Raw genomic sequence first — 15180 nt, forward strand, 5'->3', positions numbered from 1 at the left:
TCCTCTGTACCTCCACAAATGCCAGACAGGAATTGTACGAAGAGCAGACCGCAATCGCAAGAGAGGCGATTGCGAATGAGAACAAGCAAAGGGACAGGTTGTATGTGTGTGCGTCAACCTAGTCGCCACCCCGCGACAGTGCACACACAACAGCAGATACGAAACAGAAACGCGATCGCGACAGGTGCGATCGCCAGACGTGACACAAGGCAGATCAGAACAGAATACGAGATTAGCAAAGGCACAGCAAATAATACAATGAGAATAACAAGGAAAATAACAAACGCTAACTGAACGCGAACACCGCACTCATTCGCAACAGTGCACGCGTTTGTGCGCGGTCTCCACGTGATAAGCACAATAGAGACAAGCACGCCTAACTAACCAAGACAAGACAAACATGTAACAGAGGACGCGAGCGCTTGCTTAACGGTTAACTCACCGAGCCTCCAGCAAGCGTTCGTAGCAGACAAGACAGACACACGAAAACAGGGACAAGCGAGAGATAGGATCCACAGCACTAGCGAAAGTGGCTTGTGCGATCCAGGTAGACAGAACAGAAGGATCCACAGCGCTAGCGCAAAGTGGCTAGCGCGATCCAAGGAGACAGAACAGAAGGATCCACAGCGCTCGCGCAAGGTGCTAGCGCGATCCAAGTGAGACAGATCAGAAGAGATAGCTGGTAGCAACCGCTGCACTAGCTATACTCCAAGAACAGAGATCAGAACCATTTCCTGTCGACCACCGCTGGGACAGGACAATAGCAACAGAACAAACAAACAGATAAGCAATCCTAACTGCACTAAGGAAACCTGCCTAGTGCAGTTTTCCAGGAATTACTCTAAGATGATCTTCAAACAGAGAGTAAGGCTGACACTCCTCCAGAGTGTTTCACAGGAAGACTCCTTATGACCAGCCAAGCATTGTGGGAAACAGATAGTACTTATAGAGCAAGCCCACAATGGATGTGGCTAGGCAATTTGCATGATAAACTTATGCAAATTCCTCTGCAGCAAGCTGCAGAACTGACAGAAGCTCTTCTTTCCAGAGTCCTGCAGCATGCAAACCTAAACAATGGCCAAAAAGCTGCCTGCATGCACAGGCAGCCGAGCAGATCATTACAGAAACCCACCCCCCTCCCCCCAGGGTCGAATTCCAGATGACCCTCAAAACTGCTATTAGCAAAAGACTCCAACCGAAGACTCATGAAGGTCGGGACAGCCCGACAAGGTCCAATTCCAGAGTCAGTCCACCCGAAATCGACCTCATCGGAAACAGAAGCCACCGAAACATGCCCATCAGCACTTCAAGTCTCGGCGTAACACCCATCAGGACTGTGGATACCAGAGAAGAAGCCACCGACACCCTCCAGACAATACCCACCACCTTTCAAGGAGCGTCCGAAAATACCAAATCTGCCACAAAACCTGTTCGAAGTGTCTCTTTCAAAACAAAAGCCGCTGTTGATCGTATTTGGGGTACCAAGCAAAACTTCTCTCAGAATCTCCCAAAACGCCTTGAAGCTCCGCAGAGATTCCAAGAAGCCAGAACGCTCACCAGGCTCACATGGAGAGCTACTAAGCACCCCTATGGAACCTATGGCAGTTCCAGATTCAGAATTAGCAGGACACCCATCAAGATCAGGACTTTCAAGGACCACTTCTGGGCATGCAAGCAGGCAGGCTAAATCAGAACATGTCTCCACCGAGGAATCATCTGAGTACGCTGGTAACCGAGGCACACTTGGGCTTTCTGGGTCACAGAGCACACTGCGGTACACCAGCACATGAGAAATCTCAGGACATGTCCGGGAACTGCCAACCTCAGAGTCCGGCACGACCAGACCAAAACCAGGACCGGGCAGAAAATCATCACGAGTAGAGGTCACAGGTACTGGTATTTCAAAAGAAGACTCGGTCTCAGGCTTAGAGATCTCAATGACTGTAATGGTATCTGACAGAAATTTATCATTGACTACCCATGACTGAAGCTCCACCAGAGCTGAAAAGGTAGCCAGCAAGGCAGCAATGCCTACGGAAGAGGGCAACACCTCAAAAGGACTTGGGGGGCAGGAGACATCTCCTACAAGTTCTGCACCCTTTGGGAGGAAGTCGGAGACCTCCAGAACATCAAACAAGACCTCAGGAACATCATTTTCCAGGTTTTCTAAGAAGGGTTCTGAACTATCCATGTTACAGGGCTGAACATTAAATACCTCCTGCAGGCAGGGCAGATGTCCCAGGAATGGTTCCACCATAACCTGAGACTGAACTTCATCATAATTAGCGGGATGTACAGGAATATTTACTGAAACACACACTCAGGGCCGGCCCGCCCATGAGGCGGGGTGAAACGTTTGCCTCAGGCGGCGCTTCTGAGGGGGCGGCACCCGCCCGTCCGTGGGTGTGGAGTGCCGCCCGAGCTGTAGGTAATAGAGGGCAGGAAGGGGGTATTGGGGCTAGCGGCGGGGAGGGGGGTCGGACCCCCCCCTCCCTCGCCTGGGTCCCCCGTCCTCCGCTCCCCTCCAGCTTGTTATGCGCGCTGGCTGGCTGGCTGTGGCTGTAAGAGGCAACGGGCGGGGATCACTCACCTCTTCCTCGTTCCAACGTGCGCTCCACTGACGTCACTTCCTGCGGCGTAGCAGGAAGTGACGTCAGTGGAGCGCAGGCTGAACAAGGAAGAGGGGAGTGATCCCCGCCCGTTGCCTCTTACAGCTGCAGCCAGCCAGCCAGCGCGCATAACAAGCTGGAGGGGAGCGGAGGACGGGGGACCCAGGCGAGGGAGGGGGGGTCCGACCCCCCTCCCCGCCGCTAGCCCCAATACCCCATTCCTGCCCGCTATCCCCTCCAGCTCGGGCGGCCCCCCCACACCCACGGGGGGGGGGGGCGCAGCGGCGATTTCTTTAAAGTTTGCCTCAGGCTGCAAATGGTCTAGGGCCGGGCCTGCACACACTGACTTCCTAACTTCTTTTTCACTGTACCCAGAATTCTGTGTGGCAGTCAAACTAGCTTGTAACTCCAAAACTGCAGAAAAACAGGTGAGTATAGTGGCAATACCTAGACGAGCCTCTAGCGACACTGCAGGGGATTCTAAGCAAGGCCACATTGACTCATCCAGAGTACAGGGTGCAGAATCAGCACTTCCCTCAAAGCAAGAAAGGGGCTCACAAACGTCAGTGTGAAAGGAAAACATGTTTTCATTCATGGTACAGGGCAGGTTCAGAGAAAGCGTCTCTGAACAAGGCAAAGAAGGTTCAGCATCAGATTCGCAAAACCGAAGCGCTGTCTCACTCTTAGATTCGGCTAACAATGTCGAATCCGAGGAGTCAGAACGCAAAACCTGCGAATCAAAAATCACCTTAGGTTGTGAAACTGATGCTTCCATAGCGCAAACCTCCGTGATCTGCGGGGCAGACTGTAAGGTGTTCAGGACAGAAACACTGGGGCAACTGTCACCAGGCAACGGGCACTTACAGGTGTGAACAGGGTGAGACAGAGACTCATCTGCAGAAGAAATAGCGACATCAACAGGATAAACTTTATTAGGCATATTAATTTTACTTTTGACGCTGCATAGTCGAGAAATATTCCCCATAGCAGGGTCACAGACGGAAGATCTCAAAGATCTGTTTCTAAATGACAAAGGATCCCACACATCCTTGAGGAAACCGGCAGACTCATGCCGATCACAATCTGCAGGAACATCCGAGAAACAGGCATCAGATCGCACAGATTCAAACTGCACACTGTCAGGAGCGAATCCTTCAGAATTCGCACAGGAATCAACCACAGCGGCACACTCATTCATTTCAGATTGCACAAAGTCAAGACTCACATGCTTTACCCCAGAAAGGCAGGAACAATCATCCGACAACGATGTCTCTTTATTGGAATCAATTGGTTGGTGTGTGTGCAACTCATCCAAAATCGTCTGCCACACATAAATCACCAGATCCACATCACCCTCGTCACATTCATCGGAATCAATCAAAAGGTACATAGAATCGAGACAATTATTCAAGACATCTTCGCTTTTTGCGATGTAAAAATCGCAAAAGGCTTTCCAATCAAAATCGAATTCCTCCAGCAAGGCCCTAACATACCAGGAAGCAAATGGGGGTTCAAACAGGCCAGTTTCCAGAAAATCTCCATATGGGTGGAGATCAGGAACAAGAACAGATTTTTTAACTGCTTTAATATAGTGTGCGATCCTACCTATAGCAGGATCCACATAAGCTTTGGATTGGGGCAAAAAAGCCGGAGACGGAACAACATCCTTATAAACATCAATAGGGAGTGTTTTATTCCGATGCTTGCGTTTTTTAGTTTTTCTCTTTTTAGCCACTTTGCATGTCTGCTGTTTAAAACCTGAAGTGGCAACAGACACATTGAACTGATTGTCATACTGAAAAGTTTTGCATGGAAGTTTTGCATGGAAGGGAAAGATCAGCACATTTAATCAGAGCAGGTGGTAAGCCAGGCAGTTTAAACCAGTGAGAGAATATCACTGCAAGCAACTGATACAGATTACCATTCCAAGAATTATTTTTTAGCACATCATATGCCCAGGTGAACAAATCGTCTTTTAAGAGCACATAGGCAAACTGAAGAGCCGACGTAGATGGATCAGTAATCTGAAAGGTGGGATTCAGACAAAACCTCACACATTCAGAAAGAAATTCCGCTTTGGTCTCTGAGTTTAGCCTTTTAAAGCTCTTAAAGACACAGGACCCAAACTCGACAAAATCGTACAAATCAGAAATTACGTCTACACTGGGGTTTTGGGTTGGGCTGGTCATACTGTAACGATTGTGGAACTTTTTCCGTGATCAGCGCACAACGCGTGCGCTGATACGGCGGAAATCCTCCACAAGCGTATAATTGCAGGCACTCAGCAAAAGGTGCTACGCACCCGTAGAGGGAAATTCCTGTCGGCAGATGGCGCTGGGGAGTGCAGAGGAACCAATCCTCTGTACCTCCACAAATGCCAGACAGGAATTGTACGAAGCGCAGAACGCAATCGCAAGAGAGGCGATTGCGAATGAGAACGAGCAAAGGGACAGGTTGTATGTGTGTGCGTCAACCTAGTCGCCACCCCGCGACAGTGCACACACAACAGCAGATACGAAACAGAAACGCGATCGCAAGAGGTGCGATCGCCAGATGTGACACAAGGCAGATCAGAACAGAATACGAGGTTAGCAAAGGCACAGCAAATAATACAATGAGAATAACAAGGAAAATAACACACACTAACTGAACGCGAACACCGCACTCATTTGCAACAGTGCACGCGTTCGTGCGCGGTCTCCACGTGATAAGCACAATAGAGACAAGCACGCCTAACTAACCAAGACAAGACAAACATGTAACAGAGGACACGAGCGCTTGCTTAACGGTTACCTCACCGAGCCTCCAGCAAGCGTTCGTAGCAGACAAGACAGACATACGAAAACTGGGACAAGCGAGAGATAGGATCCACAGCACTAGCGAAAGTGGCTTGTGCGATCCAGGTAGACAGAACAGAAGGATCCACAGCACTAGCGCTAGGCGAGTGCGATCCAGGCAGACAGAGTAGCAGAACAGAGTGATCCACAGCACTAGTGAAAGTGGCTAGCGCGATCCAAGGAGACAGAACAGAAGGATCCACAGCGCTAGCGCAAAGTGGCTAGCGCGATCCAAGGAGACAGAACAGAAGGATCCACAGCGCTAGCGCAAGATGCTAGCGCGATCCAAGTGAGACAGATCAGAAGAGATAGCTGGTAGCAACCACTGTACCAGCTATACTCCAAGAACAGAGATCAGAACCATTTCCTGTCGACCACCGCTGGGACATGACAATAGCAACAGAACAAACAAACAGATAAGCAATCCTAACTGCACTAAGGAAACCTGCCTAGTGCAGTTTTCCAGGAATTACTCTAAGCTGATCTTCAAACAGAGAGTAAGGCTGACACTCCTCCAGAGTGTTTCACAGGAAGACTCCTTATGACCAGCCAAGCATTGTGGGAAACAGATAGTACTTATAGAGCAAGCCCACAATGGATGTGGCTAGGCAATTTGCATGATAAACGTATGCAAATTCCTCTGCAGCAAGCTGCAGAACTGACAGAAGCTCTTCTTTCCAGAGTCCTGCAGCATGCAAACCTAAACAATGGCCAAAAAGCTGCCTGCCTGCACAGGCAGCCGAGCAGATCATTACACATCCCCTGAGATCTTGTTGAATTCATACCTGGATGAGGCAGAACCCCATATGCAATTCACTTTTTCGCCTGGGTTTTCTCCTGGGAGTTTTTTCCCCACCTGATCCTAAAATGCCTTTTAAGCGACCAGCAAGCAAGAAAATACTCTGAATAATTTTGACAGTACTTCTGCGTCTACTTTTGGAACTTTTTTAAATTGCAAAGTGCTGAAAACTGAAAATACATTTTAAACAGAAGATGAAAAATTAATTCCTAGGAGAAAACTTAGGAGAAAAACTGAAATGCATATGGGCCAGAGGGCCATATGCAATTGCCTTTTTCACCTGAGTTTTCTCCTGGGAGATAATTTTTCATCTTCAATTTAAAATAACTTTCCAGCACTTTTCAACTTAAAAAGTACCAAAAAGTAGGTGAGAAAGTACTATTAAAATTATTTTGAGTACTTTTTTGCTTGCTGGTGGCTTAAGAGAAATTTTATTGGCAAACATAAAATTATCACCTAGGAGAAAACTCAGGTGAAAAAGTGAATTGCATATGGGCCAGAGTGTTTTGGTAACACAAGAGGGTCCTACACAATATTGAGCAGATATACTATTTTAATGTTTGTAGCTGTTCAGTCTAGATAGATAGATAATTAGATAGACAATAGAGAAAGAAGCCCAGGGATTGTGACACTAACACAACTATCCATTTTGTGTCACTCATTCAGATAAGTAGCACAGGCAAGTTTTGCCTCGTTAGCACCAGTACAGATGGGGCATTTTGACGAAAAGATTTTAGCTGCAAACAGGAGCTGAATACGCTACAAATTAAATTATCTCTACATAGCAGTTTTCTTCTTCCAGCAATAGCACAATTTAACCTTGCAGCGTATTAAAACTGTAACTTTAATGAAAACTGTGAAGTTAACAGAATGTCCAGTACTGCCAGAAGTGTAACTTCTTTTTGTAACAGTATTAGCAGTTCTGCTTTCTCTATCCTCGACACACTCTATCCAGGTATGGTTTATAGGCCTCAATTCACAGAGCTTTATCAAACACTTTATCAAACGTTTGATAATTTTCCTTATGGGTAAAATCTAATTTTGAATTCAGTAAGGTGTTATAGATTTATTGATCATTTCATCGATAAAACATTCGATAAATCTATAACATCTTAGTGAATTCAAAATTAGATTTTACCCATAAGGTAAATTATCAAACGTTTGATAAAGTGTTTGATAAAGCTCTGTGAATTGAGGCCAATAGTGTGTCAGCTTCAGTGAAGTTTGTATATTTGCTTTAAAACATTGCTCAACAAATAATGTGCATAAAATGTGAAAAAAACACTTTATAGAATAATCCAACATTATTATTGCTATGCTATCTTTATTGCTATTATTCAGTGCAGTGTCTGTATGTTTATGTACTTTTGTTTGTCTCTTACAATTTACAGAACCAGGGAACATGGCGGTATGTAAATCATTAATAAAAATAATGCATACAAAAGAGGAAATGCTGATAATTCATGATTAAAAAGCAATTTTTTCTAAAGCATATGAAGGGATGCAATAGCAATACATTTACAGCAATACTGGAAACACTAGGAGAAAAGGCCCTGTCAAAATGAGCGTACAATACAGAAAAAAAAAAAGTTCAGGTGCCTTAAAGCAACCCATACAAACATAGGGAGACCATTGAGCAAAAATAGATAGTGCTCTGGGAATCTAGCATCCTAATACTGAAGAGAGTGCTGAACATTTAGCCTTCTAAGGGCCCATTCACACTTGAACGTTTTTCCGGCGATTTTGACAAAACGTTCAAACGCTAGCGCTTTTGAAAGCGCTAGTGTAATAAAACCCTATGGGCCCATTCTTACTTGGGCAATTTGCACTAATCGCCGCAAATCGCCCAAAAACGGGAAACGCAAACGCGTAGCCTGCACCATTTTAGGCGATTTCCCTGTGATCGCATTTCAGTGCTATAGAAGCGCTAAACGCAATCATGGAGACATCGCTGCACTGTCCAGTGATTTTTCCATGTGAAATCGCGGAAAAATCACTCCCGCAAAACACCGGCAAGAATCGGTGGCGATTTGCACTTCTAAGTGTGAACGGGGCTTAAGTCCACTAGCCCAGAATTATGTCTATTTTCGGCACATGATTTTTGATGCAGAATTGCAGGGCCCACAGAACAGCGCATGAGGAGCATCACAGAGTGGGTGACAGGGGCGTTGCTAGCCCCAAAGATTAGTGGCACGTGCCCCTGATCTATTCTGGGGTGCCCCCGGATGTCCCTCAGGTAGAGGCACCACAGCATCCAGCAGGGCACCACACAGTACCCACCATACCCCACAGAGGCACCACAGCATCCAGCATGGCACTATACAGCATCCAGCATGGCACCACAGCACCCAGCAAGGCATTACAGCACCCAGTGTGCCCCATAGAGGCCTCATAGCACCCAGCATGAAACCATAGCACTTAGTATGGCACCACAGCACTTGGCAATGGGGGGTATGCTGGGTGCTATGGTGCCTCTATGTGGGCATATTGGGTGCTGTGATGCCATACTAGGTGCTGTGGTTCTTCTATGGGGCATGCTTGGAGTTGTGGTGCCTCAATGGAAGGCCTATGGGAGGGAGTCCACTAGAAGGTCAGGGAAAGCTATGGGGGGGACCAGCCAGCACAGAAGCCAGGTAACTCTGCCTAGTAATGTTTAAAGGGGAGCTGAAGAGAGAGGTATATGGAGGCTGCCATGTTTATTTCCTTTTAAGCAATACCAGTTGCCTGGCAGCCCTGCTGATCCTCTGCCTCTAATACTATTAGCCATAGCCCCTGAACAAGCATGCAGCAGATCAGGTGTTTCAGACTTTAAAGTCAGATCTGACAAGACTAGCTGCATGCTTGTTTCTGGTGTTATTCAGATACTACTGCAGAGAAATAGACCAGCAGGGCTGCCAGGCAACTGGTATTGATTAAAAGGAAATAAATATGGCAGCCTCCGTATACCTCTTACTTCAGTTCCCCTGTAAGTGACATTGCCTATTTATGTGATATGCTGCATTTTTTTGGGGGGGGGGTGGGGGTTGCATTAATGGAGAGGGTGCTTTAATCAAAATTTTGCTGGGCAGGCCTACTTAGACTGCTATTAAGTTTATGTAAGTTTGGCTCCACCCATGGCCACACCCATATTCCGCTGCATGGCCACACCTATTTTTGAGCTGAAGTGCCCAATAGTACCCAGGATCTCTTAGGATCCTAGCAACGCCCCTGGTGGGCGAGGTGAGTGGGGAGAATAATGATCTTAGCCAGGGCTATGCATGCAGATTGCGCATTGATCCACCAAAGGGGACTAGGAGCCCCCATACACACGGTAGATTCTCAGCAGAGGCACATGTTCCCGGCCACCTCGGCATGGGCGTCCACAGAAAATTTTCCAGGGGGGCAAAAAGGTGGGGAAGAAGTGTCGCCGAAAACCGGGGTGCACTCGTGCGAAAAATATGATTCTGGGCTGGTTGGCTGGTGGTGATGCTGGGCTGACTGGCCTGGATAGTTTCTGTAGTGACAGGTGCCCCCTTGTTTAGGTAGCGCCAGGAGTCCCCCAGTTTAGATAGTGACAGGAGCCCCCCAAATTTAGGTAGTCACATGAGCCCCCCAGTTCAGGTAGTGCCAGGAGCCCCCCAGTTCAGGTCGTGACAGGGACCCCCCAGTGTATGTAGTGACAGGAGCCCCCAGTTTAGGTAGTGACAGGAGCCCCCTCAAGTTAGGTGGTGACAGGGACCCCCAGTTTAGGTAGTGACAGGGACCCCCAGTTTAGGTAGTGACAGGTGCCCTCCAGGTTAAGTAGTGACAGGGACCCCCAGTTTAGGTAGTGACAGGAGCCCCCCAGGTTAGGTAGTGACAGGGACCTCCAGGTTAGGTAGTGACAGGGACCCCCAGTTTAGGTAGTGACAGGCGCCCCCCAGGTTAGGTAGTGACAGGGACCTCCCGGTTAGCTAGTGACAGGGACCCCCAGTTTAGGTAGTGATGGGGACCCCCAGTTTCGGTAGTGACAGCTGCCCCCCAGGTTGGGTAGTGACAGGGACCCCAAGTCCAGTTAGGTAGTGACAGGGACCCCTCAGTATCAGTTGGCGACCTAACCACTTAGTGCACATAGGATTGTTGGGGGAAGTGGAGGAGGACAGACAATCATCAATAATCCCAAATTCCACTAGGTATTTTTAACCCAACTGCCACAATTGTATACCAATCGATAATACGTGACCCAGTTGTTGTGAAAAAGGATAATTTATTTATTGTTAGTGACCTATCAATGCATAAAAAGGTGTACAAGACCCATTAAAACCAACAGCGCTGTTGTACCCACCTGCGTCAGGGCGCCCACCAGACTCACTACATCATATGTCACCACACACACTGGCCAACCTAAGGAGCATAAGGAGGGAACTATCAAAATTAAATAAGCTATCCCCCAAACGAGATGATGTTCAAGAAATATTGTCGTCAGCGTCACACATAAAAAAGCAAGTCCAGCAACATGCAAAAAAGGCGTTTTAGATGGCAAAGCGATGATATGGCAAAGCACCACTTAGAGCGGGCGCACGGCAACACCACGCTCTATATGCGGAAGTGATGTCACTTCCGCATATCAGTGCAGTGTCCGTTAGGTCCTAGCGCCCGCACTAGTGGTCGCCGGCTGATCGAGGTCTGAGGCTGTCAGCGGGGATAGTGGCAGCGGCGGCCAGGGGGGAGGCAGTGGCCGGGGGCAGCGGGCGTCCAGGGCAGGGCAGATGCCCCAATTTGCCCGATGTGCGAACGCCCATGCACCTCAGCCAAGTTTACTCTAGCATGTGTCCATACTGCCTACATTTTAGTACACTTACAATAAGCAAGTGTACAGCACATAATCTACTTTAGGTCCTATACAACTGAAAGTGGTCTGGAACTCAGCATTTCTTCTTTACTCTAAAAGATTACTTACAGCCTTAAACTTACTACCAGAAAAAAAATGTAGTAGAACAGCATTCAAACAGTTAAACACAGCACTTTGCCCTGCCATGGAAAGCCCCTTCAGCTTAGGATTCCATACAAAGTGGAGATAACAGTATATTTTGTTTACATTCCTCAGTTGTTACAATTAGTTCCACAGCCTGCCATGTGCAGAAGGAGCTATCAGCTGGGGAGCTGACAAGCAGGGACATATGAGAAATTATCTCTAGATAGCTGCTGTATATATCTATTAAAATGTATTAATAAAATACAATGGCAGCTTTCAGAACATACAAATTGTACTTTGGGTACTTGTAATTTGTAAACAGACAATATTACTTGGGCACAAAAACTGCATTGGTAACAAAAAGTAAGAAAACACATTTTTATTGAATGTTATGTCACAGTTGTATTCCACTTTATGGCGCAGCTATTCCTATGATAGAGTGCAGCCAGTGATATTGACTTAAAATATCAGTGGACTTACACTTTAAGGGACATAAAATGTCTTAAATGAGGCCCTAGTGAACAATCAGCATATCAGCTCCAATATACACAGTGTGCGTACAGTATGTTATACAGCTGTAAGCTTATACAAATTGCTTGAACTGGGTTCAGTGTTTGCTGATCTCAGCTTGAAAAGTGTTAGAGACACATCCGCTGCTTCTATGTGTCCATTTTGCTAACCAGCATTGCTGATCATGTCAGAGCAGCTGTTATGAGTACTTTAAAACACAGTGGGGTTTATTAAATGTTGCTGTAGTAGGTGGTGAGGTTCTGTAGAAACAGACATTGGCATAAAAGGAACCTACAGAGGTATTGCTGGCTGAACCGAGCAACAAAGCTGGGATCCCTGGCTGAATAAATGGTGAAAAGAGGTGATTTCTAACCCCTTACCTATTTGTCACCAAGGATTAACAGTAACATATCCAGCATCATAATCCAAATCTATCTTCTAATATTCTGTACTTAGTTTCTCCATCTGTGTTCTTTACATTTCTTGCTGGGGCTCACTTATATTTGTTGCTTTAGATGAATGGATCAATGCGAAGGCTTGGTAGGAATGTCACACATGCTGAGGCTCTTGATCTGTATGTGGCAGGGTTGTGGGGTATACGGAAAGCAGAGCAGCAATTGGCAATCAGCCAAGAATATTACAGAAGAAAAAATGGACATGGATGAAGAAAAGAAGTCAAATATTAGAAAACAGATGAAGGATTTTCTTTACCGTACTTGAACAATCAGACAAAAACGTACCACCCAGTCAGTTGGACCTCAGTGTGCTAAGCTGAAAGATCACAACTCTTCAGCTCAGGAAACTGGATCCATTGAGTAATGAGCCATGTCTTAATTTGGACAGGGTGCATCACATGCCATATTTGCCAGAACTGACTGATTCATCAGAGCTAATTTTAAAGCATTTAGTACACTCTGTCCCTCCAGCCATCTGGACAGTGAAAGCTACGGTAAGTATAGTCTGTTCTCTTTTAGCCAGCCATATTTACTGTCCATAGCATCCAAGTGTCCTGATGCATCCACTCCAATGTCTGTCTGATAGTAAGTTCTACATTGTAAGCTGAAAGCAAGTTTACTCTCGACTTTGCTGAGGTCCAAATATTTCAGGCATTAGCACAATTGAGGATGCTCCTCAAGGCCACTGCTTCATGATTAGCAGAGCAGGATCATCCACCATGCAACCTAGGCAGGTACCTGGGGTTTAGCGGGTGTAAAGGGGCCCACCAGCTGCCTTCACTGACCTTTCTCCACTTCAGCGTACCAAAAAGACAAGGGGACCTCAAATCTACTACCTTGCCTAGGACGCCATTATATCTTAATCCATCTCTGATGCTTTGGCAATTGATAAAGATGCTGTCAAAGCTATGCTTACAGTTTGTTGTTGCTTATTTTCAATAGTTTTGTTGCCTCTTGTGATAGCTGCAAATAAAATGTTAAGTGTCCTTTATCTTTATCCAGAAGGAAAGGGAGGCCGGGATAGAGAGGACAATACTCCACATCCACTTCCAGTCACACAATAATACCCTTTATACTCAAACAAACAAAACCACTCTGAGACATTTCCAATCAGGTTCACTCATATTCAATATATTGCCATCTGCCATTTTATAAATTACCAACTGTATCTCGTAACAAGATTTGGTACTTGGCAGACAATAAAATGCGTCATGATTCAGAGTGTTTCAGCTGTCCTTATATAACTAATATAACTGGCATTATCCCATATTTGCTGTTTGTATGTATGAATATTTCTCTTGGAGACGAAGCAGGTTTTTGGAGCCAAGAAAGGTTTAGGATGACAATGTGTTGTCTGGTTTTATTTGATAGGCTACCTTTATGGGGTTCAGAATAAGGTAAGTTAGACCATCACAAATACAGCGACAAGACCATCATGTGTAATTATTGATTATGGCGCCCCTGGCCAGTTGTTCAGCTCAGCTACTCTACAATGTAACTAAATATTTACAACACATTCTCAGAGAACAGATGCTCAGTCATCACTGCAACTGTTGTAATCCTTCATTTCAGAACTCATTTCAGTTCCAGTGGGGGCCAAATCATGAGGTGAATAATTTGGCATTTATTTATTCTATTACAGATTATAGACATATACACTGGGAATTCTCTGAGTACCCTTTCTGTACCTTTTCTTAAATAAAAATGTTGTCAGCAGGAAAATGTCACAGCTTGCACAATGATCTTTATTAGTGCTAGACAATGGGCTTGATTCACAAAGCGGTGCAAAGTGTTTGCACGCCAGTGAAAAGCCCCTTATCACGCCTAAACTCACTTTAGGCGTGATAAGAAGAAACTCGCGCGTAAGTGCGCGCGCAGCACCCGACGCTTCGCGCGAAGCTCCCATTAAACCCTATGGGACTTTGCGCGCGTACGCGCGGTAACTTCGCGCGAAGAGCAGGAAAAAGCGGTGATAACTCAGTGGTGAAAAGGTCATCACGCCTAAAGTCTTTTAGGCGTGATAACTGGGTTATCACCGCTTTGTGAATCAAGCCCAATCTGTGCAATTGCCCCAGGGCCCACATGTTCTTAAAGGTTCCCAGATTTCAGGTGGTGGATGGGGAAGTGGGAACATGAGTGCAATGGCAACATATTCCTACATGTGTAATGAAAGATATTCGCATCAATATATATGTGTGTGTGTATGTGTGTGTATACAGTATACATATATGTATATATATATATATATATATATATATATATATATATATATATATATGTATATATATATATATATATATATATATATATATATATATATATATATATATGCACTACTTTGTGGGCCCCATGCCGCTATGGTAGCCATTAAGTCCTGTTTAACAAAATAAAGTGACTGCTCATGGAGTTATCCAATCAAGAATTTACCTTTATTCAGTATCAAAATCTGCATAAAAAGATCCAAAATTGCTTAACAACACTTAAAACTACCTGTGGGGCGCTCCTCACACATGAACCAGCACACATTACCCATACCTCACCCACACTGGTACCGGTACCACACTACTCTGGATTTTTCTTCAGAGTGGGAGGGAAGGAGAATAATGTGAACTATCCCTAGGACATGAATTGATGGTAAGCTGCCAGATAGAGAGAGTCCTAGCACAGCAATCTTCCACTGACACCGAGGGCATACATAAGCACTGCAGCGTATAGCCAGCCAGTAGATCTCACCAGTCTGACGACAGTACGGTGGGCGCTTTGCTCTCCTGGTTTCCAGTGCTTTGCATAGCGCTGTCTTCCACCACCTAGCTCTACCACACTTCAAACAACAGCGCGGAGTGGCGGTTCAGCGGTTCACCACCTTCACTTCTCTACACTCGTCAGCGTGAAGTGAGACGCTCTAACACAGAACAGGACGTGACCCCGCCCATCGACATGTTTCGCCCGCCCACCGCGAGCTTCGTCAGGATGAGTGACAGGTGGGCAGGGATCTCTTTTATGCAGCCCCGGCTTTGCATACACAGGCTTCTTTGGT

General features: G+C 46.1%; 1 long non-coding RNA gene across 1 annotated transcript in view; it reads right to left on the reverse strand.

The window, feature by feature from the left end:
* Nucleotides 1-12131, reverse strand: part of LOC137561342 (uncharacterized) — a 48972-nt gene extending 36841 nt beyond the window's left edge. Inside the window, exons 1-2 of the long non-coding RNA XR_011029975.1 lie at nt 12069-12131; nt 10549-10607 (exon numbers count right to left, since the gene is read on the reverse strand). This is a non-coding gene — a long non-coding RNA (uncharacterized lncRNA). The remainder of the gene's footprint in view (nt 1-10548; nt 10608-12068) is intronic.
* Between the last annotated feature and the right edge of the window lie 3049 nt (nt 12132-15180).

Source organism: Hyperolius riggenbachi, chromosome 3 (genome assembly GCF_040937935.1).
Source record: "Hyperolius riggenbachi isolate aHypRig1 chromosome 3, aHypRig1.pri, whole genome shotgun sequence".
Classification (NCBI taxonomy): Eukaryota; Metazoa; Chordata; class Amphibia; order Anura; family Hyperoliidae; genus Hyperolius; species Hyperolius riggenbachi.